Source organism: Stegostoma tigrinum, chromosome 11, assembly GCF_030684315.1.
Source record: "Stegostoma tigrinum isolate sSteTig4 chromosome 11, sSteTig4.hap1, whole genome shotgun sequence".
Lineage (NCBI taxonomy): Eukaryota > Metazoa > Chordata > Chondrichthyes > Orectolobiformes > Stegostomatidae > Stegostoma > Stegostoma tigrinum.
The window spans coordinates 12,174,420-12,197,177 of record NC_081364.1 but is presented as its reverse complement, the minus strand read 5'-3'; the positions used below and the strand labels follow the sequence as shown (position 1 = coordinate 12,197,177).

Here is a 22,758-nt window from a genome sequence, read left to right as displayed (position 1 = left end):
CATCTATTCCATTATGAAGGCTGCTTTATTCTGTCAGACATTGCCTATTTCTTCCTTTCTTTATTGAAACCTTATTTCACGCCTTCCTCCCTTCAAAATTTGAAATCTCTAATCTTTCACCCGGTCACTATCTGCTTCAGCTTTTTTGAGAAGCTCAACTTTTACGAAGCATTACATCCTGTGTACTTACAGATAGAAGAAGTCTCATTCATGGAACCACAGTATGTTCCAAGTTCCGTATGACTGCACTTGTCCTAGCATATTAATTTCAACATTACTATTGTTTCCAATTGCATTATGACCTCAAACTACCTAATCTTTACAATCTCCTTTTGCAGCACACACCAAATTGTGCTTTCATAGAGAACTTTTAACTGTTGACTTCTCCAATCACAGCTTGGCAACCACTTATTTACTGCAATCGTACCTGCTGGAACTTTCTACCCTTGTCTAATCAGATCCTTCCAGGAGTTGGTCTCCTGGTTTTCAAGGGTACCTTTAATTTCTTGTCCTAGCATTGCTATCACTACCGTTTGCTCATCTTATCCATCTTCTCTGTAGTCTAAAGTGCTTTGAGACATTTTACTGAGAATGTGAGACGGGAAGATGTATAATCAATGTCAGCAAGTTGTATAATTCTGATCTTTGTTATTCAGTACCTGATATATTCTTGTGTAAAATTATCTGTGTTCTCACAACCATTTTCAAAGGGACCATCAGGGACTGGAACATTAGCATTCATAACAAAGCCTTCCGCATTTCCAAAAACAAGCCGTTTTACTTTAAAGGAAATGTTATTGCAATCCATCAGGGAAAGTTCTGCAGGCACACAGTAATATTGTCCTCTCTCCGATAATACTTGCAGAACTGGTTGGGTGAGATGTGGCGAACTGAAAGGTGAATACACTCTAGCAATGGGATGGTTAATGAATGCACTAGCATTTGGTTGCAGTAACCTTCCTGACTCAAGCCACTCAGGATCAGAAGAGAACACAGGAGATACAATGTTGTCCTCCAGGGCTCGGTCCAGAGCAGCAGCTAGATCTTCCCTGCACTGTTTCAGTTTCTCAGACATTTTACTTCACTGCATGGAAAAACATAACAAAATCTGGTTTACTACTTAGCATTAGAAACACATACATGAGTAATGTGAAGATACAGGGAAATAGTAATAAGACTTATTGATTAGTAATATTTTTAATTGGCATACTATTGAATGTTTGTGTAAGGACTGCTGTGAATTGTACAATACTTTCAACTAATTCAGTTTTATAAATTTTCATTGTTAGGTGTTGGAATTGTGTTGGAGTCATAATGATCAAAGGTGATCAACATTGATCTCTACAACTAAAATGGAGATTCTCATCAATCAAACTATTTACCTTCTCTCTTGTCACACTTTGCCCCACAGAATATGAAATGGTCACAACTATTAAAAGCCTGATGAAGGGTCAAGGCCCGAAATGTCAGCTTTTGCGCTCCTAAGATGCTGCTCGGCCTGCTGTGTTCATCCGGCTCTACACTTTGTTATCTCAAAATATAACTCTGGTTTCTCTTCACAATTCCTACCTTACCCACTGAGTTTCTCTAGAAATTTCTATTTTTTTGTTTGTTTGCAATACAGTACTATATTTACTTTATACAGGAGAGTCAACTTTGGGAGAGGCAGCACCTTAAATTAATATATTCCCTCTTGGGTGTTGAAGACTGATTTAAAATCTGTGGTTACTGTGAGCACCTATGAATGCAGGCTGACTGAATGACAATGTGAATATCACAACCAGAAGAAAATAGCTGTGAAAATTCACTGGATCATTAAGATTTGTGTTTGGTCAGAAAGGAGACATTCCACCCACTGATTGCTTTCAGTGAACTGGGCAGGCAAAAGATTTATGAAATCTAATGGACAAATATTCCTGTACTAAAGGCAGTAAAAAGATTGCTGTGTTCTTGGGAGGAAGCCTTAAAAATATCCTTCTGTGCCATATGGACATATGGCAATCACACTTGCCACATACTGTAGGCCAGTTCTAGTAAATACTCAATGACTTAATGAAGAAAAACTAAGAACACATTAGCTGCTATCGTTTTCTTCCCATAAGACTGTGGACAACAACACATTGATGACATTCTGAAATTTGTAGCTGGACATGACACCGTTATCACTTCAGTGGCGAAGTCCACTCGCTATCTTACCATATTTATTGTCATCTTATCTAACAGTAATTACTTGCATGTAGGTCCTGAAAATTTCTTCCTCTTCTTTAAGATATTCGTACGCCAGCTATATTACCTCAGCTCTCTGAAGCCACTTGGCTATATTTTTCAAATGCTAGCCAAAATGCATTGCACTCAAGTTTGTTACAAGAAACCTGTGCATAATACTTGTTAAAGAAGAAGGACAAGATGGAAGTTCCTGGATATCAAAGAGTCCATCTTTCTGGAGCAGTAAGCCATCAAGATGTTGGTGATATACTTCTCTAGCAGTCATTGGTGGTGAAATTAGTCAGACAATGAACGTTGCACATTGGTAGAACAGTGACACAAGAGCTTCCAGACACTTCTTCAGCTCCCTAATCCAAAGGGCTAAACTTTATCAAATCTAAGGTTATACTCTTCTTTTGCACAATAATTTCTGCAACAGACAGCCAGGATCTGTGAAGGGAAAGATGATAAGAAGGAAAATAATTAAGGCAGAAATTTCATCATTGATTATAATGATGAAAGTGATCATGAGATGAAGAAACAGCATGATGTGAATTAGGCTACACTGAAGTATGATCTTGTTTCATTTTCCTCTGCCTGAACATTCTTGAAGTTGTTCCAAGTTACTTGTTTTCTCTTTTCCAAGAATCAGATTACTGGAACTAAATCATGTTAGTGAAGATGTGATTTTGGGCACGTGGAAGATAGATGAGTGGCTGCAGATATTCTTTGGGTGTTACCACCTTTCAAATTGTGAGACCCATTATTTTTGTGTACACTCCTGAAAAAAAGGACATTCAAAGAGCATCAGTCTGCAAGAATGTGTCATGACTGACAGTTGCTAATCTCGATTCTATAGCTCTCATTTTTGGGAACATCACAGACGCTTACATTTTCAGGAATCAGCACAACTGTTTGCAATAACTCCTCATTCTGGAAATGGCCAGAAATCAGACAACTTTTCCTGTGCAGCAACAGAATAGATAGAACATAGAACAGTACAACACAATAAAGGCCCTTCGGCTCACAATGTTGTGCCGACACATTATCCTACTAAGATCAATTTACCCTTTAAAACCGTACATTTTACTATCCTCCATGTGCCTATCCAAGAGTCACTTAAAAGTCTCTAAGGTATCTGACCCCACTATAACTGCCGGCAGCACATTCCACACGGTCACCACTCTCTGTGTAAAGAACCTACCTCTGACATCTCCCCTGTACATTCCTCCAATCAACTTAAAATTATGCCCACTTGTAATAGTCATTTCCGCCTTGGGAATAAGTCTCTGACTATCCACTCTATCTATGCCTCTCATCATCTTGTACATCTCTGCCAAGTCACCTCTCATCCTTCTTTGCTCCAAAAGCCCTAGCTCCATCAACCTTCCCTCATAAGACCTGCCCTCCAGTCCAGGCAGCATCATGGTAAATCTCCTCTGCACCCTCTCCAAAGCTTCCACATCTTTCCTATAATGAGGTGACCAGTACCGAACACAATATTTCAAGTTTGGTCTAACCAGAGTTTTATAGAGCTGCAACATAACCTCGCAGCTCTTAAACTCAATTCCCCTGCCAATGAAAACCAACACAACATATGCCTCAGAGATAATGGGAACTGCAGATGCTGGAGATTTCCAAGATAATAAAATGTGAGGCTGGATGAACACAGCAGGCCAAGCAGCATCTCAGGAGCACAAAAGCTGACGTTTCGGGCGTAGGGTCTAGGCCCGAAACGTCAGGTTTTGTGCTCCTGAGATGCTGCTTGGCCTGCTGTGTTCATCCAGCCTCACAACATATGCCTACTTTACAACCCTATCAACTTGTGTAGCAACTTTGAGGGATCCATGGACGTGGAGCCCAAGATCCCTCTGTTCTTCCACACTGACGAAAATCCTGCCACTAACCCTGTATTCCACTGTCAAATTTAATCTTCTAAAATGAATCACCTCACACGTTTCTGGGTTGAATTCCATCTGCAACTTCTTTGCCCAAAGATAGCACTTTCAAACTTTTAGATAATGAGGCTAGTATAATGGACAATGTTTCTCAGGACCTCATAGCTGTCATTAGAGCAGACAACCTATTAGTCAGAAAGACAGATACAACAGACAGTTTGGTAAGCGGTAAAGATTGGAGACAATATGCATGAGGTTGTGTTTTTTGGGACAGTCTCTTATGCAGGCTTTTGGCCTTACCTCCCACAGTATCATTCAAGTTCTGCATGTGAGAAGAGACGAAGCTGCCTAGGTAGATGCTCCAGAGATGCAGACAGCACTGCCTCCCTCACAGGATCAAGGTCACATCTTAGTCCAATCAGCCTTTTTTGATTACAGGAGTAGACAATTATCTGTCATGACACTGGCCCTGAGATTGCACCTAGGGGAAAGCATAATTATAGGAGAAAGCAAGGCATGTTTTGATACTTTGGATAAGTACAGCATGATGAAGGCACAGGATAGTTAATATTCAGTATAATTTGTTTTTAAATTAAAAAACAATGTGTACCTATTTTATGCTCATTGATTTACCAGATAAGTAGTGGCCAAAGAGGATTATTGTTTTTTGTTAGGATATGTAATGGGTTGAAAAGAAATTTGTTTTTGAGGTGGTGAAAGGAATAATAATGAACTATGATAAGACTTGATTTTGTTTAATTGCATGAGAATGTTTCACTGGTAAATTGAGTTAAAATGTTTCTTGCAGCTGCCAATGAGGGGCTCTCTGAATTATGTTCCTCAAGGTGCATTATACCAAGCTGATCTGCTTCTAAAATAGGTGAGGACACTTCCCCAAGATTTTCAGTGTTTAGGCATTTTTGGATTGCAAGTTTGTGTAGGCCATAAACAGCTATGATTTGAAGCATATTGCAAAAGTCTTCCATGAAAACTAAGGCATGAAAAACATCTTTTAAGGACAAAATGTCTTTTCAAAAATCATTCTATCACTACAATTTGTAGTGCATGCAGATACAGTGATTACAGCTCTTCAAGGGACTTTATCAGTCATTGCAGAATTATGCTTTGTCATTTGTAAATATTCTTTGTAATTTTCCTTGAAAGGCTTATCGAGTGTATAATTCCTGAGGCTTGCTGCATCATGATAACTTTCAGGATGATGGCATTTACATGAAGGTTTCTAAGAATCTGGTCACGCATAGTCTGGGTTATCAACAAACTATACAGAATTAATTTGGTGAAGAAAAATGAAAGGGATAATGGTAGATTATGTAGATGCCCTTTATTACACCTTGCACTATGGCTCATCAAATAAATGATAAAACTGAATGGTTCCATCGTACTGCTACCTTGCTTTTCATGTCAAACTGAATGGATGCCCCAGCTCCTTTAAAAAGGTGTCAGTTACCTGATTGCAGACACCATTGGTGGATATTGCATGGATGCCCTGTGGCTGCTTGAGATGAGTCTCTGGCAGAATCTTCCCCAGCAGGTCCATGGTCTGCTCCTTGTTGGGGATGCATTATGTGGGGATGTTCCCTCTTGTATCCTGCCACTCATGAGCACCCTGCACAAGTTTCTCCTGCAACGAGGTTAAGTGAATTAGGTAAAGGCTAAAAGGCAATCCTCTTGATAACATCAAGCAGAAACTATGAGATCTAGTGGTATTACTAGGTTAATGTGAAAAATGATAAGGTTCTGCATGCAAGTAATTGCTGGTCAGAGAGGTGACATATGTAGTGTGAAGCATTAGTTTTAGAAGGTAAAAAGAGTAAGCTGGCATCCAAGGAAGAAGTAGAGAGTGGCCGATATGTTGCCTTTCCAAACCTCCCCATAGAATTATGTAACATAGGAGACCTATGGGCATATTGTCCCTACATGTGCTCATTGAACAGGCTATCCTAATGGGCACACTTTCCTGCTCTTACCCCACAGCATGGGAGTTATTTTCTTTTGAAGCCAGATAATCTGAATCCTTTTTGAAATTACTATTAAAACTCCTTCTCCTACCCTTTTAAGCTTTGCAAACCAGATCGAGTAGATGTGTTTAAAAGAAACTCTTATCTCCCAATGGTTCAATAGTGTTAAATTTATGTCCTCATGTTGCTTCACCTCCTGCCAGTGAAAACTACTTTTTTTCCAAACTGTATCACTATTTAATTTTTTGCCCTGATCTGCAGTTATAGGGGCTGATATTGACACTCAATGTCAATACCTACTTCCACCATGTAGCATAAAATACAATTCTTTCCATGGAGGTACAACAGTCTTTCTCTGCAAATCTCTCCTGAAGAAGTGATTGAAAGTGCTCCGAATAAAATTGTGCTCCTCTTTTCCAGTATCCTTGTTCGTTTTCTGATTGCTAGATCTTCCCGTAGAAGGCATTCTTGAAGAAATGAGACAAAAATCACAGGCATCACCGAGTACAGTTTCTGACGGTGAACTCTGGCTCAAACGTTTACCTATTCATTTAACATCCTCTCAGTCCATTTATGGCTTCTGCAATCTTGAACCAGACTCGGATTTGAATGAAAGCAAAATACTACAGATACTGGAGACTTGAAATAAAAACAGAGAGTGCTGGAGATGGCCTGCAGGTCTGGCAGGAGGAAGAAACAAAGTTAATGCTTTCAAAAATGTTAACTTTGTTTCTCTCTTTATAGATGTTGCCAGATCTGCTGAGTGTCCCCAGCACTTTTTGTTCTTATTTGGCATTTGAATGGGTGCTGATAATTTCTAAACAATAATACTACCATCTTGCTTTGAATGTGACAGTGCCAATAATTAATAGTTAAATGAATTGACCTCATGAAAAATTATTGATTCAGTATAAGTAGGCACAAACATCTTATACATTGGTGAAGACTCACCACAATTGATCTTATGGAATTATTAAGGTTTACATATATGAATTGTAACAGGCAGTTGAACCACCAAACTATTTCCAAAGCATTCATACTGAAGACTTGAGGATGGTTAAAACATAATGTTAGCACCAAAATAGAAGACTTGCACTTACGTAGAGAAGCCCTTTCATTTCCTCAGGACGTCTGGGAAAAACTTTACAGAAAATGAGCTACTTCTGAAGTGCCGTTAGTGCTGCAATGCAGGATAAGGAGCAACCAATTTGCGAACAGCAAGTTCTCAGAGATGTGATATTGCCAGATCATCTATAAATATGAGCTGGCACTACTAGGTGTGAAGGCTCGAGTTTTCGAAAAGCAGAAGTGGCAATTCTAAGTTAAATTAAAACAAATATATTTAACAGGAGCACGATTTGAAACGAATGATGAGGGTTTGTTGGCACTGTCTCGGGTAGGAGGCCAGTTACTCGCCGGCCGCTTGGTGAGATGAATTCCCTCGAGAGTTTGAAGCTGGCGCGCGCTCACTTGCTCGCGGGGGAGGTGGAGGGTCAACGGTCACCAGCTCGCGCCCGCCCGCGGGACGGTAACGGTAACGGTCGCCGGCTCGAGCTGGCGGGAGATCCTGCCCCGTAACAGTCATCTTCCACCCGCCTCGCATTGTTACCGAATTTAACGGTTCAACGGTTAAAACATCTCACTGGGCGGCCAGGGTCGTGCATCAGAGGAGTAAACGGAACGGATGGGTGAGTGAGTGAGTGCGTGCATACAATCGTCGTTCTTTTTAAAATACCAAAGGCGGTAGGTCAAAACTCACATGTCGACGAGAAAACGATCAACACAAGTCAATGGCCGTCGAGCTGAAACAGTAGTTTTGTAATCACAGTTGCTGACTGAGTATTTTTCCAACATTTTATGTTTAGTTCAGAAAGCAAGGCTGAGGACACTCCGTCTTCCAAGTCAATGGTCATTGAATCTAAATACTAGTTGTACAGCAGCTGCTTGAAACTTTCCAACAGTTTTGGGATTTAATTTCGTACCGCTTGTGCTTTGGAAGTCAGTTATTCGTTGGAGGGAGGAGAGTTTGAAAGGTTTTAATGTCCTAGGGAAGGATGAGTCAGATTAGATTGCCACAGACTCCGTTACAACATCATAGGGTGAGGAAAGTTTATTATAGCAAGAACAAGAACAGAAATTGCTGGAAAAGCTCAGCAAGTCTGGCAGCATCTGTGAAGGAGAAAACAGAGTTTATGTTTCGGGTCCGGAACCTTCCTGATTTGAGGAAGGGTCACTGGACCCGAAACGTTAACTCTGTTTTCTCCTTCACAGATGCTGCCAGACCTACTAAGCTTTTCCAGCAACTTTGTTTTTGCTCTTGATTTACAGCATCTGCAGATCTTTTGGTTTTTATTTAAGTTTATTACAGCGTCGGTAAAAGAACGAAGAAAATCAAGACTGGTATCATGAAACAACCTCCCGATGACCTGAGAAAGAAAATTCAAAAAGGAACTGCAGCTGCTGTAAACCTGAACCGCCTGAAAAGGTTGGACTGAGCAGGTCATGTGATAAAAGCCCAGGAAATCTTTGATGGTTCTGAGTTCCAACATTTTTTCTTGTGAAAGAGGGAACTTAGTGAATAGAGCAGAAAGAAAAAGGAGCATCATTTAGAGGAAAGTATTTTCCTATGCCCTGTCTCAAATTACAAAGAAATCTGAGAAGAAAATCCTGCTTGTAGTAATATTCATGCATCTCGGGGCAGCTTTTGCAAAAGATGTGAAGTTTAGTTTGTGATTCAGAAGCAATGTGACCAAGAAATTACCAGAGGTGCCAACACCGTGACAGAAATGAATGGCCTTGGAAGTCCTTAACAGTAATTTTGGATCCTATGAAGCCACTTGGTATCAGGCCAAACGAGAACAAAGAAGTCTAGGCCCGAAACGTCAGCTTTTGTGCTCTTAAGATGCTGCTTGGCCTGCTGTGTTCATCCAGCTTCACACTTTGCTAACAAAGAAATCTGCTGCTTAATTGCTGCCTCTTGCCTTCCTTCAGGTGATGAATCAGTTCTTCATCTGGATAAACATCACTTGCAAGAAGCACTGAGGGTAGCAAGGGCTGAGTGACTCGTGTTTTTCACTAAGGTACCGCTGTAGCATCAAAGCTGAATGGATCTCAGAGAGCATATGTACCATACTTGGCTTGTGGCAGAATAGAGTAGCATAGAACCAATATGAGGAGAAAATCTACTTGACCTTGTCCTCACTAATTCCCCTGTAAGAAATCATCTTCACATTAAGGGCTGTCTCCATGTTTTTTTCAAAAAAATTGTACAAGGCATGGATGTCACTGGCTAGGCCAGCATTTATTGCCTGTCTGTAATTGCTCTGGCAAATATGCTGCTGAGGTGCCCTCTTGAACCACTGCAGTCCTTGGGTTGTGGGAACACCATAGTGCTGTTAGGAAAGAAATTCCAGAATGATTACCTAGTAATAATGAAGGAACAGCAATATAGTTCTAAGTCAGGATGGTGTGTAGTTTGGAGGAAACTTGCAGGAGATGCATGGAAATGCAGATGATATTTCTATGCATCTCGTGCCCATGACCTTCTTCGTGACAGAGGTTTTGGATTTGGAAGGTGCTGATGAGTTACAGCAGTGCATCTTGTTGATGGTGCACATTGTTGCCTCTGTGAGCTGGTGGTGAAGTGAATGTTGAATGTAGGAGATATAATGTCAGACAAGTGGCCTGCTTTGTCCTGGCTGGTGTCAAGCATCGAGTGAACCCATTGAGGCAAGTGGAGAATTAGCCATCACAATCTTGATTTGTACCTTGTAGATGATGGATCAGAATTCAGAGATTGAAAGTGAGTTACACAAAATTCCTAGCATATGACCTGCTCTTGTAACCGCAGTATTTAAATGTCTAGTCTAGTTCAGTTTCTGGTCAATGGTAACCCTCAGAATGTTGATGATCAGGGTTTTTGTAATGGTAATGCTGTTGAAAGTCACAACATTTTTTAAGACATGCTCATTGCTTGATGTTTGCACAGAATGAATGTTACTTGCCACTTATTAGTCTGAATCTGAATGTTGGCCAAGTCCTGCTTATTGATACAGACTGCTTTTGTAACTGAGGTGTGTGCTTAATATGGTACAATCATCAATGAGTATCTCAATTCTGACCTAAAATGGAGGGAAGGAATGAAGCAGCTGGAGATAATTTTGCATACGGCACAACTCTAAGGATCTCCTGCAGTGATGTCCCTGAACTGAGGTGATGCTTCTCCAAGAACTACAAGCATCTTCCTTTTTGGGAGGTATGATATTCCAACTGGAAAGCAGATTTACCTCTAATTTCCATTGACTTCAGTTTTGCATGGGCTTCCAGATGCCGTACTCAGTCAAAAACTTCCTTGATGTCAATGGCAGTCTCTCTAATCCTATTTCTGAAGTTGAGCTGTTTTGTCCATGTTTGGAGCAAGGCTGCAATGAAATCAGGAACTGAATGGCTGTGGTGGAATCTAAACTGAGCATTAATGAGTTTTGTTATAGTCAAAGTTTTTGTTATTTCTTTTCCAACTAAAAGGAGAGCGCAATTTTAGTTGCAGGTAGGCTTGAAAGTCTGACTTCCAACTATTTCTCTTTTCTCAATTCAGTGACAAACTGACTTATGACCAATCCATAAGCTGTTGCTCGATAGTTACCGTTTTTTTGCTCCAAAAGACAATGGATGCTAGTGCAAAAGCATCAAATCTAGTCCCAATGAAAGGACATGGCGTATTTCCATTTTTCCTTTAAGTTGAAACCTATCCTATTTGGCACAATGGTACTGCCACACAACATGATGGAAGATATCTTCAATGTGAACTTGGGTCTTTATGTCCATAATGGTGGTCACACCTAACAATGCTGTCATGAACATATAAATCTGAGAGAGGTAGATTGGGGAGGATAAAGTCAAGCAGATTGTTCCTTCTTGTTGGTTTCATAGAACATAGAACAGTACAGCACAGAACAGGCCCTTCAGCCCACAATGTTGTGCCGACCATTGATCCTCATGTATGCACCCTCAAATTTCTGTGACCATATACATGTCCAGCAGTCTCTTAAATGACCCCAATGACCTTGCTTCCACAACTGCTGCTGGCAACGCATTCCATGCTCTCACAACTCTCTGCGTAAAGAACTTGCCTCTGACATCCCCTCTATACTTTCCACCAACCAGCTTAAAACTATGACCCCTCGTGCTAGCCATTTCTGCCCTGGGAAATAGTCTCTGGCTATCAACTCTATCTATGCCTCTCACCTCTTTCCTCACCACCTACTGCAAACTCAATCTAGCAGCTATACCTTTTATAACATTGCCAGATTGGTCAGTAGCAGAGCTACCAAGCGATTCTTGGTGATGGACATTGAAGTCATTGTCACTTTCAGTGCAACCTCCAAATAGTATTCATCATAGAGGAGTATTGGTTCTAAGTTATAGAGTTTGCTAAGGATGTGTTTGGGGTGGAAATAGTAAATGGGCATCAGAAAGAGGTTTCTTTGTCATGTTTGACTTGATTCCTTGAGATTTCATTGAGTTTGAAATTAATGTTGAAGACTCCCAAGGCAACTCCCTCTTGACCACCGAGTTTTGAGAAGATTTGTAGCTCAGGTTGAGTTTCTGGATGTGAGTTTGCTCGCTGAGCTGGAAGGTTAGCTTTCAGACGTTTCGTCACCATTCTAGGTAACATCATCAGTGAGCCTCCGATGAAGCGCTGGTGTTATGTCCCGCTTTCTATTTATCTGTTTAGGTTTCCTTGGGTTGGTGATGTCATTTCCTGCATTGGTGATGCCATTTCCTGTTCTTTTTCTCAGAGGATGGTAGATTGGCTCCAAATCAATGCGTTTGTTGAGGGAGTTCCGGTTGGAATGCCACGCTTCTAGGAATTCTCGTGTGTGTCTCTGTTTGGCTTGTCCTAGGATGGATGTGTTGTCCCAATCAAAGTGGTGTCCTTCCTCATCTATATGTAAGGATACTAGTGACAGTGGGTCATGTCGTTTTGTGGCTAGTTGATGTTCATGTATCCTGGTGGCTAGCTTTCTGCCAGTTTGTCCAATGTAGTGTTTGTCACAGTTCTTGCAAGGTATATTGTAGATGATGTCCATTTTGCTTGTTGTCTGTATAGGGTCTTTTAAGTTCATTAGCTGCTGTTTTAGTGTGTTGGTGGGTTTGTGGTCTACCCTGATGCCAAGAAGTCCGAGTAGTCTGGCAGTCATTTCGGAAATGTCTTTGATGTAGGGGAGAGTGGTTATGATTTCTGGGCCCGTTTTGTCTGTTTGTTTGGGTTTGTTGCTGAGAAATCAGCGGACTGTGTTCATTGGCTACCCGTTCTTTTTGAATACGCTGTATAGGTGATTTTCTTCGGCTCTTCGTAATTCCTCTGTGCTGCAGTGTGTGGTGGCTCGTTGGAATAATGTTCTAATGCAGCTTTGTTTGTGGGTGTTGGGATGGTTGCTCCTGTAGTTCAGTATTTGGTCCGTATGTGTTGTTTTCCTGTAGACGCTGGTTTGAAGTTCCCCATTGACTGTTCGCTCTCCTGTGACATCTAGGAATGGCAGTTTGTTGTTGTTTTCCTCCTCTTTTGCAAATGTTATGCCAGTAAGGGTATTATTGATGGTCTTGAAGGTTTCCTCTAATTTGTTTTGTTTAGTGATGACAAAGGTGTCATCCACGTAGCGGACCCAAAGTTTGGGTTGGGTGATTGGCAGAGCTGTATGTTCGAGTCTCTGTATTACTGCCTCTGCTAAGAACCCTGATATCGGAGATCTCATGGGTGTTACCGTTGGTTTGTCTGTAGGTTTTGTTATTGAAAGTGAAGTGGGTGGTAAGGCATAGGTCCACTAGCTTGATGATGTTGTCCTTGCTGATGAGGTTGGTGGTGTCTGGTGTATGTGTCTTTGGTTCTTCTAATAGTGTAGTCAGTGTTTCTTTGGCCAGGTTGATGTTGATGGATGTGAACCGGGCTGTTACGTCAAAGGAGACCATTATTTCATCCTCTTCTATTTTGGTGTCTTTGGTGTTCAGGAATTCTTGGGTGGAGCGAATGGAATGGTGTGAGTCTTCTACTAGGTGTTTTAGTCTTTGGTGTAGTTCCTTGGCTAATCTGTAGGTTGGTGTTCCAGGTAGCGAGACTATGGGTCTGAGGGGGGCTCCTGGTTTGTGAATTTTTGGTAGTCCGTAGAAGCGTGGTGTGTTGGATCCATCTGGTTTCATTTTTTGGAAGTCTCTCTTGTTTAATTCTCCAGATTTTTGAAGTTTTGAACTATCCTATCGAACTATTCCTATCGAACAGTCTAAATGACAAACATAGCCATTCTTGCCTTGAAGGACGAACATGAGATAACAAAGAGCTACATGCCTGTTAAACAGTGGGAGAAAATTCTGCAGTCCTGCCGTTTTGATTGTGTAATTACACAACTAACCAGACAAGCCTAAATCATGGGGGAAGGCCAGACGTTAGAATAAAAGGAAAACTGAGGCAATGAACTGTAGAGTCATAGTTATACAGCATGTAAACAGACCCTTCTGTCCAACTCATTTGCGCTGACCAGATGCCCCAATCTGATCTAGTCCTATTTGCCAGCATTTGGTCCATATCCCTTTAAACCGTTCCTATTCATGTACCCATCAAAGGCCTTTTAAACGTTGTAAATGTACCCCACCTCCACCACTTCCTGTGATATACACCATTCACCACTGTGTGAAAAAGTAGCTCCTCAGGTCCCTTTTAAATGTAACCCCACTCATCTTAAACCCAAGCCCTCTAGTTTTGGACTCACTTACCCTTGGAAATAGATCTTGGTTATTCACCCTATCCATGCCTTTGATGATTTTATAAACTTCTATAAGGTCACCCCTCAGCCGCTGATGCTCCAGGGAAACAAAAAAGCCTCAACCTATTTGGCCTCACTCTATAGCTCAAATCCTCCAAACCAGGCAACATACTCGTAAATAACAAAGTGTGGAGCTGGATGAACACAGCAGGCCAAGCAGCATCTCAGGAGCACAAAAGCTGACGTTTCGGGTCTAGACCCTTCATCAGAGAGCCTCTCTGATGAAGGGTCTAGGCCCGAAACGTCAGCTTTTGTGCTCCTGAGATGCTGCTTGGCCTGCTGTGTTCATCCAGCTCCACACTTTGTTATCTTGGATTCTCCAGCATCTGCAGTTCCCATTATCACTCACTCAAACATACTTGTAAATATTTTCTGAGCCTTTTCAAGTTTAACAATATCCCTCCGGTACCAGGGAGACCAGAATTAAACTTGCATGTGGTGATGTTTCCATGCATATGCTATACTTATTCATCTAAATGGTTATGTTGCAGGTTGGAAGGTGCTCTTGAAACTGTTTTTTTCTAAGAAAAGCTGTTCCAGTACAGTCATAAGACTGGTTTCTACCAGTATGTGTGGCCGTGGTATGTCCTCTCCTCAAAAGCAGGACAAATCCAACCTTGCCAATTACCACCCCATTAAACCTCTCTCATTCATCAGAAAAGTGATGGAAGGGGGTCATCAGTAGTGAATCAACCAGCAATTGTTTCACAGTAATTTGCTCGTTGATGCATAATTTGGATTTAACAAGCCACTCAACTCCTGACTTCATTATAGGGGAAGCAATGGTCTAGTGGTGTTAATTCAGAGACCCAGCTAGTGTTCTGGGGACCTGTGTTTGAATCCATGGCAAATGGTAGAATTTGAATTCAATAAATATCTGAAATTAAGAATCTAATCTTGACTGTGAATACATTGTCAATTTCCAGGAAAAACCTATCTTGTTCACTAACCCCCTTAGGGAAGGACACTGACATCCTTCTCTGGTCTGACCTACATGTGACTCCAGACCCACTGCAAGACTCTGAACTGTCCTCTTGGCAGTTAGGGATGGGCAATAAATGGTGCCTAGCCAGTGATACCCCCATTCAGTGAACGAATAAAGGAAAAAAAAATTGTAGCTGGCTGGAGTCATAACTGGAGAAAGGCAGATGATTGTCATTGTTGGAGGTCAGTAACTTCAGCTGCATATGCTGCAGGATATATGCAGATTTTCTTCACAGTAGCATCCAACGTTTGGTCAGTCATAGGTCAGAATTGGGATGTGTGTTGATGATTGCACAATGTTCAGCATCATTTGCAACTCCTTAAGACACTAAAGCAGTCCACGTCTAAATGCAGAAAGACCCAGATATAATCTAGTTTTGGGAAGGGAACTGGCAAGTAACATTTGCACCACGCAATCTCTAACAAGAAAGATAACTAATCATTGTCACTTGACATTCAAAAGTATTGCCTTCACTGAATCCTCCATTATCTATATCCTGAGGGTTACCATGACTAGAAATTGGACTAGCCATATAAATACTTTGGCTACAAAAGCAGATCAGAGCCAGAAATCCTGCAGTAACTCACTTCCTGACTCACGAAGGCATGTCCATAAACTACATGGCACGTATCAGAAGCATGATAAAATACTTGCCACTCACTTGGATGAATGCAAATCTAACAGTCAAGAAACTTGACATCATCTGGGATAAAACAACCTGCTAGTTGAATGTTTATGATGTGCCAATCTCTTCAAAGACGGCTTTCTACACCTTCTCCAGTGCAACTAGGTAAGGGCAATAAATGCTGGCCCAGCCTGTCACACCCACATCCCATGAATGAATTTTAAAAAAAATCTGGGCTGATGTTATGTTGCTTAATCCAGGGTTGTGAAATATTGGTTAGGTTAAAATTAGTGTTAGGTTGAGCTGGGTTTAAATGTCTGTCTCCATTCTGCTCAATTTTATTTTACATTGTTTTCAAAAGACATGAACTGAATCAATCTCATTGCTACTGGCTGAGTTCGTTTATAACTAAGGCTTGAAAATCATAACTGAGCACAGCCTTTAGAACTACTACAGAGTTTTGAATTTTATCAATATTTAGTTTCAGTTTAACTTTGCTAGAAAAAACATTTTATTATTTGGTAGCTCTATCATAGATGGGGAATTGAGATCATATGTAGATCTTAGGTAGGATGGCATAATAGACTGGCATTCCAGGCAAAATAGAATCACAATTTTAAAGAATGAGCAAAGTTTTTGAATTGTTTACTATTTATTCTTTACATTTACATTTTCCTGAAAACGGGTAGCTGTGAAACTTGTGCACGTATTTCCTCATTTGAGTCAACCTTTAAGCAGACCTTTAAAGAATGCCGAATGTTACTGCCAGATGCTTTTGAATGTGAATGGAGTCTTACATTTGTCATAAGGTTTCAGTTCGAAGTTCCAAGATGTCCATCCACCTGCCCTCGAAAAGTAGAAATTAAATTGACTGGAGCAAAGGAGTTTCTGTGTAATCTAGACCGGTGAGCTTGGAACTGCAAAATTGAGGTACTACAGCATGACCTCTGTCAAAAAACACGCAAACTTGTTCTGTAATTACAGAGACGTATTCCATTTTAAATATACAAGTATTTACAATAGGGAAAAAAGTTGATAAAAGTATAGCAAAAACACAACAGGATATGTAGCTTAGTAGACAGGAGTGCATGCAGATATAATGCAATGTATTCTTTTCAATTTTTTCTAGAGTGGTGATGCTTTTTCTTGGAACAAATTTCAGTCAAAAGGATTGTTACTGATTTGATATCTCGAGCACGTTGCCAATTATTCAAAAGTAAAACGCTCTTGTATGCAAGCGTGTTGCACCGAAAACAGTGCTGAAGACTAGCAAGGAAGATGGCAGATAATGGAATGACATTTTATGAATTGTCTGCGGAACTTCTCAATGGTGAGATCTTCAGTTTCTCCAACCTCGTAGGAAAGGTGGTATTGATTGAAAATGTTGCATCCTTATGAGGCACAACTATCAGGGATTACCACCAGATGAATGAGCTCCAGTGTCGCTATGGCAAGCAGGGGTTTGTAATTCTGGGTTTTCCCTGCAACCAATTTGGCTACCAGGTAAACTGAACACTTTTTTTGAGACAAATATATTGTCCTTTCTTGCAGAACATTTGTCACATATTTTAATTGATTTGGATTCTAGTATAAACCTAAATAAATTAGTGGCATATATTGCAGCAGCCCCAGTTTATACAAATTAATACATTTCTGGTAAGACTTAAAATGTTATCTTATGTAGCCATTTAAATGCAAATTTTTTGAATTCCAAATTTCAAATTCAGATTAAGACAATAGTTTTATTTTAAGGAAATTCTTTTCAGTTTCCTTATTCAGTTATCTTAAAGTTTGTAATGATAATTGTTAACCAATAATCATTGATTAGTTCAGACTTTTATTGTTTAAGTAAAACTATGCAATTAAGGATCGCTGATCAATTTAATTTCAGTAATACTATGCAAATTAGTTCACCTTAAACAAAATCTCTCAGTTGGAAGTGACAGTAGATAGTGATAAATTCAACAATATTTTTTACTTTGAAAGTACTTGTATTCATCTAAAACTTTCCCACATCTTAGACACCTCAAAGCATATCACAAAGCTTTTATTTTTGAAGCTACTTTAGCATTTTAAAAGATCAGTTAAATTCAGATAATTTGCATTCTTCAGGTCAATCAGCATCTGTAGCGAGAATATTCAAGTTGCTCCCAAGAGGATGATGATTGACCAGCTGTGTGTTTCCATAGTGGTCCCAAAGGCTTGTCAAAAAATAAATCTGCAATTTAGAAATCTACCAAGTTAATTTACCTTTACGTTGACTTTGCAGGAAAATATCTACAATGAAGAGATTCTTAATTCCTTGAAATATGTCCGTCCAGGCAATGGCTTTGAACCAAATTTCTATTTGTCCAAAAAGATTGAAGTGAATGGAGAAGATGAGAATCCAGTCTTCACTTTTCTGAAGAAGAAGTTGCCCGAAGCATATGATGATCCTGACATCTTAATGCGGGATCCAAAGTTTATAGATTGGAAGCCAGTCCGTCGCTCTGACATTGGCTGGAATTTTGAGAAATTCCTTATTGGGCCAAATGGGGAACCATATAGGCGATACAGCAAAAATTTTCTCACCATTGAAATTGAAGATGACATCAAATTTCTTCTTCCAAAGGATGAATGACTTGGTGATAATACAGATAACTAAGTTAAAATTTAGTATATTACATGTTGAATGCTAGGTGTTATATTACATGATGGCAGTTTAAAAAAATATATAATTTAGCCACTAGTATGCACTGAGTTATTAACTTTAAGGGATACAGCAACAGGTATGCAATTAGATTTACTGCATTAGCTGTGGTGATTTTCTAATTGGCCTGTTCACTGTTTAAAATGTAATTTTTTGTAAATGGAAGATACACAGAATCTACTCTGGCCCAAAAGAAAGTCCTCCCAAAGAATTGGCGGCGGGGGTGTGGGGGTGTGGGGGGTGGGGGGTGTGGGGGGGTGGTGGGTGGTGGAGGGGGAGAAGAGGGCGAAGAGATATTCTCATTTTGTTACTATTTGGGTGAACCTAGTTTCTGATGTTAGGCATTTTACTATATGATGGTACTTTTTCAAAGTCTACGGAGAAGTACTTAATGTAGCCTGTAAAAGTCTAACTGGACATAGAAACTAATCTGTTACAATCTAATATAAAAGGAGACTGTTCCAATAAATGTTTTTTTCTGGTCAAAATATTGTTTCATTTCTGCTTCATTATAGAGACTTAAACTATGCAAAATTGGAGGTAGTTTTTCCATGAGGTATCCTACCAAATTTTATCTCATGCATTATATTTCTACTGCTACTGCATGCATGAAATAATCCTTCAAAATCTGTCCAATGAAAGATATTAATTCTAAAACATCTCCACATAAATGCCCAAATATTAAACCAATTCAAATTATTAAAAGTTATTCAACATTCTTTATTTTCCAGTTTATATTTGACCATTCTGGATTACATTTTCAAATGAATCTTATGGGTTCAATGCGAAGAATACTCATGTTTGCTGCTTCAAGAACAAAATATGTTGTCACTACCCAAGTTGAAAACTACTTTCTGTTTTACACAATGATCTGTCTTTCATACAGAATGGATATTTCATAGAATTTTGGCTGAAATGCAGCGTTTAAGTAATTGAGAGTTCCCTAAATTTTAGTTGGGACATGTTTGTGTATTGTACCAAGGATATCATTATATACATTTACAGTAGCATGTGCTAGTTTGATAACAATGTGATGAAGCACAGCTTTGGACCTGATTTTTCAGGAAAAAACGGAAGTTGTTCAATGTGTTTTTTAGTGGATAAGGATTTTCTTTTTGATACCTTTACTGAAATGTCCCTAATAGCTTTCAGGCACTGTTTACTAAATTCAGAATTTCAACTACGGCATTATTTAGCCCTCAACATCATAAAACTAATTATCCAATTATTACACAAACTGTTTGTGATAGCTTGTTGCATCGCTATAGGAAACAGCTTATTTAGAAGTGTCAAAAATTATTTCATTGGTTGTAAAGACTTTGAAACATCCTGTGGTCATGGGGCCTGATATCAATCAACGCTTTCTCAGTGGATCTCTTTCAAATAGAGATGAATTGTTTCGTTTGGTCCTCTGAGGCAGCTTAGGTATGTTTGTTAGTCAGGGTGAACCTGCTTGAGCATTTGAAGCTTGCCATTGTGTTTAACTGGGTTCCAAAGTTGGAACAGCAGTAATAGGCTGGTATAATGGCCACAGGCTAAACCATAGAAGGGTAATGTTTACTAGGAGCAGAACATACTAATATGCTTGACCAAGAGCCACAAGCAGTCAGGGAGCCTAATCCTTTACTAATCATTGAACAGGTAAATAAGGACGAGAGGTCAATCTTTCCTCAATGCTAGTGGTATCAATCGTTACCCTTCAGATAGGGGAGGATAACAAAGTGATGAATGAGTTTATCATTTCTTTAAGAACTGTTGAGGCACAATATGCTGTAAAGACTGAAAAGAATAAAGGGCACCATTGTCAAGCTTCAGTAGCCTCTTTACCACAGACTGGTGTAGACTGGAAAGAATCAAGGTATTGAACGTCTGCAAATAATGGAACCTAACTAGCACACCAACACCAGTTCACCCCTTGCTGTTTACCCAGTTCAAGTTGCAAATGTCAGGTACTATATATCCTAGTGCCTCCTAGGACTTTTCAGACGATGCGTACTAGTATCTGGATTGTGTCACCTTTGTCAAGCAACTTAACTGCACGACATTTAGCTTAGTTTTAGGCTTGCGCTTTCTCTTGATGTATGTGCCTATTTGATAGTAGATGACATTTCATCCATGGTTGAAAAGAGTTTTCCTCAAAACAATTTAGCGATCTCCATTCCATTCTAATCATACTAATCTTCGAGCACTAATTTTTGGCTTGAATTTTACTGGCTACAGAGTACAATGCATTGAAGGTTAAGTTTTTGACTCTGAGGCTGTACTCTACTCAATGTTTGACTCCTGTCTGGGGTCATGTTATCTCAAAATGTTTGACATTCTTTAATTAGTTTTCATATCTGCTTGGAAGACTCAATAGTACATTGGTAACACTTGTATCCTAACAACCTGTATTGCAGCTGTTGCTCTTCCTCAAATGCTGTATTTAATTTCTTTTTCAATTCAAGGCATAAGCTAATATATTTATTTCTAGGACAATAAAATGTGAGGGAGGATGAACACAGCAGGCCCAGTAGCATCTCGGGAGCACAAAAGCTGACGTTTCGGGCCGAGACCCTTCATCAGAGATGGGGATAGGGTGAGGTTTCTGGAATAAATAGGGAGCGAGGGGGAGGCGGACCGAAGATGGAGAGAAAAGAAAATAGGTGGAGAGGAGAGTATAGGTGGGGGGGGGATAGGTCAGTCCAGGGAAGACAGACAGGTCAAGAAGGTGGGATGAGGTTAGTAGGTAGGAGATGGAGGTGCGGCTTGGGGTGGGAGGAAGGGATGGGTGAGAGGAAGAACAGGTTAGGGAAGCAGAGACAGGTTGGACTGGTTTTGGGATGCAGTGGGTGGAGGGGAAGAGCTGGGCTGGTTGTGTGGTGCACTGGGGGGAGGGGAGATTTTGAAACTGGTGAAGTCCACATTGATACCATTGGGCTGCAGGGTTCCCAAGCAGAATATGAGTTGCTGTTCCTGCAACCTTCGGGTGGCATCATTGTGGCACTGCAGGAGGCCCATGATGGACATGTCGTCTAAAGAATGGGAGGGGGAGTGGAAATGGTTTGCGACTGGGAGGTGCAGTTGTTTGTTGCGAACTGAGCGGAGGTGTTCTGCAAAGCGGTCCCCAAGCCTCCGCTTGGTTTCCCCAATGTAGACGAAGCCACACCGGGTACAATGGATGCAGTATACCACATTGGCAGATGTGCAGGTGAACCTCTGCTTAATATGGAAAGTCATCTTGGGCCTGGGATAGGGGTGAGGGAGGTGGTGTGGGGGCAGGTGTAGCACAGCACACCTCCGCTCGGTTCGCAATAAACAACTGCACCTCCCAGTCGCAAACCATTTCCACTCCCCCTCCCATTCTTTAGATGACATGTCCATCATGGGCCTCCTGCAGTGCCACAATGATGCCACCCGAAGGTTGCAGGAACAGCAACTCATATTCCGCTTGGGAACCCTGCAGCCCAGTGGTATTAATGTGGACTTCACCAGCTTCAAAATCTCCCCTTCCCCCACCGCATCCCAAAACCAGCCCAGTTCGTCCCCTCCACCCACCACACCACACAACCAGCCCAGCTCTTCCCCTCCACCCACTGCATCCCAAAACCAGTCCAACCTGTCTCTGCTTCCCTAACCTGTTCTTCCTCTCACCCATCCCTTCGTCCCACCCCAAGCTGCACCTCCATCTCCTACCTACTAACCTCATCCCACCTCCTTGACCTGTCAGTCTTCCCTGGACTGACCTATCCCCTCCCCACCTATCATCTTTTCTCTCCATCTTCGGTCCACCCCCCCATCTCCCTATTTATTCCAGAACCCTCACCCCATCCCCATCTCTGAAGGAGGGTCTAGGCCTGAAATATCAGCTTTTGTGCTCCCGAGATGCTGCTGGGCCTGCTGTGTTCATCCAGCCTCACATTTTATTGTCTTGTATTCTCCAGCATCTGCAGTTCCCATTATCACTGTACATATTTATTTCTAGTTATCTTGAGGGTTTTTCTGGGGAGTCTGGGATAGTAAACAAAGTATTGACAACAGGAGTCAAGATTGTCCAAAGCTAGTCTCAGCAATCATAATTTGTTGGTTAGCATTGCTGTGTCTCAGTACAGGGGACCTGGGTTCAAATCCTCCCTCAGGCAACTTTGTCTCATGGGTTTCCTCCCACAGTCCAAGATGTGCAGACTAGGTGGATTAGCTATGCTAAATTGCCCATAGTGTCCAGGGATGTGTCGGCTAGGTGGATTAGCCAGTGGAGCTGCCGAGTTGCTAGGATCGGATGGGATGCTGTTCAGAGTTGATATGGACTTGTTGGGCCAAATGTTTTCCACACTGTAGGGATTCTACGAGGAGCAGTTAGCACAAAGTTGCTGACAGTTGCATTTCATTTCAAATTGTGAAATATGTCTTTTACAATCCATTTGAAATGTTGCATTGGGTCAACATTGACAGCTTAAAATAGACTTGGATCAACAGTGTTGCATAAGGGTGCTGACGTGTGCACTATTGCAGATGGAGAACTTAATCCAGCGACATGATTTTACAACATAAGGCCATAAGACACAGGAGCAGAAATTAAGC

At 40.8% G+C, this 22,758-nt stretch overlaps 1 protein-coding gene and 1 pseudogene across 1 annotated transcript in view; one reads left to right on the top strand and one right to left on the bottom strand.

The window, feature by feature from the left end:
• The first annotated feature begins 7,565 nt into the window (after positions 1-7,565).
• On the top strand, positions 7,566-18,414 carry LOC125460165 (glutathione peroxidase 2-like; annotated as a pseudogene).
• The window catches only part of usp4 (ubiquitin specific peptidase 4 (proto-oncogene)), a 99,842-nt gene continuing 94,510 nt past the window's right edge, over positions 17,427-22,758 (bottom strand). The window contains exon 24 of the mRNA XM_059649752.1: positions 17,427-18,129. The gene's annotated coding sequence lies outside the window, so the exon portion shown is untranslated. The remainder of the gene's footprint in view (positions 18,130-22,758) is intronic.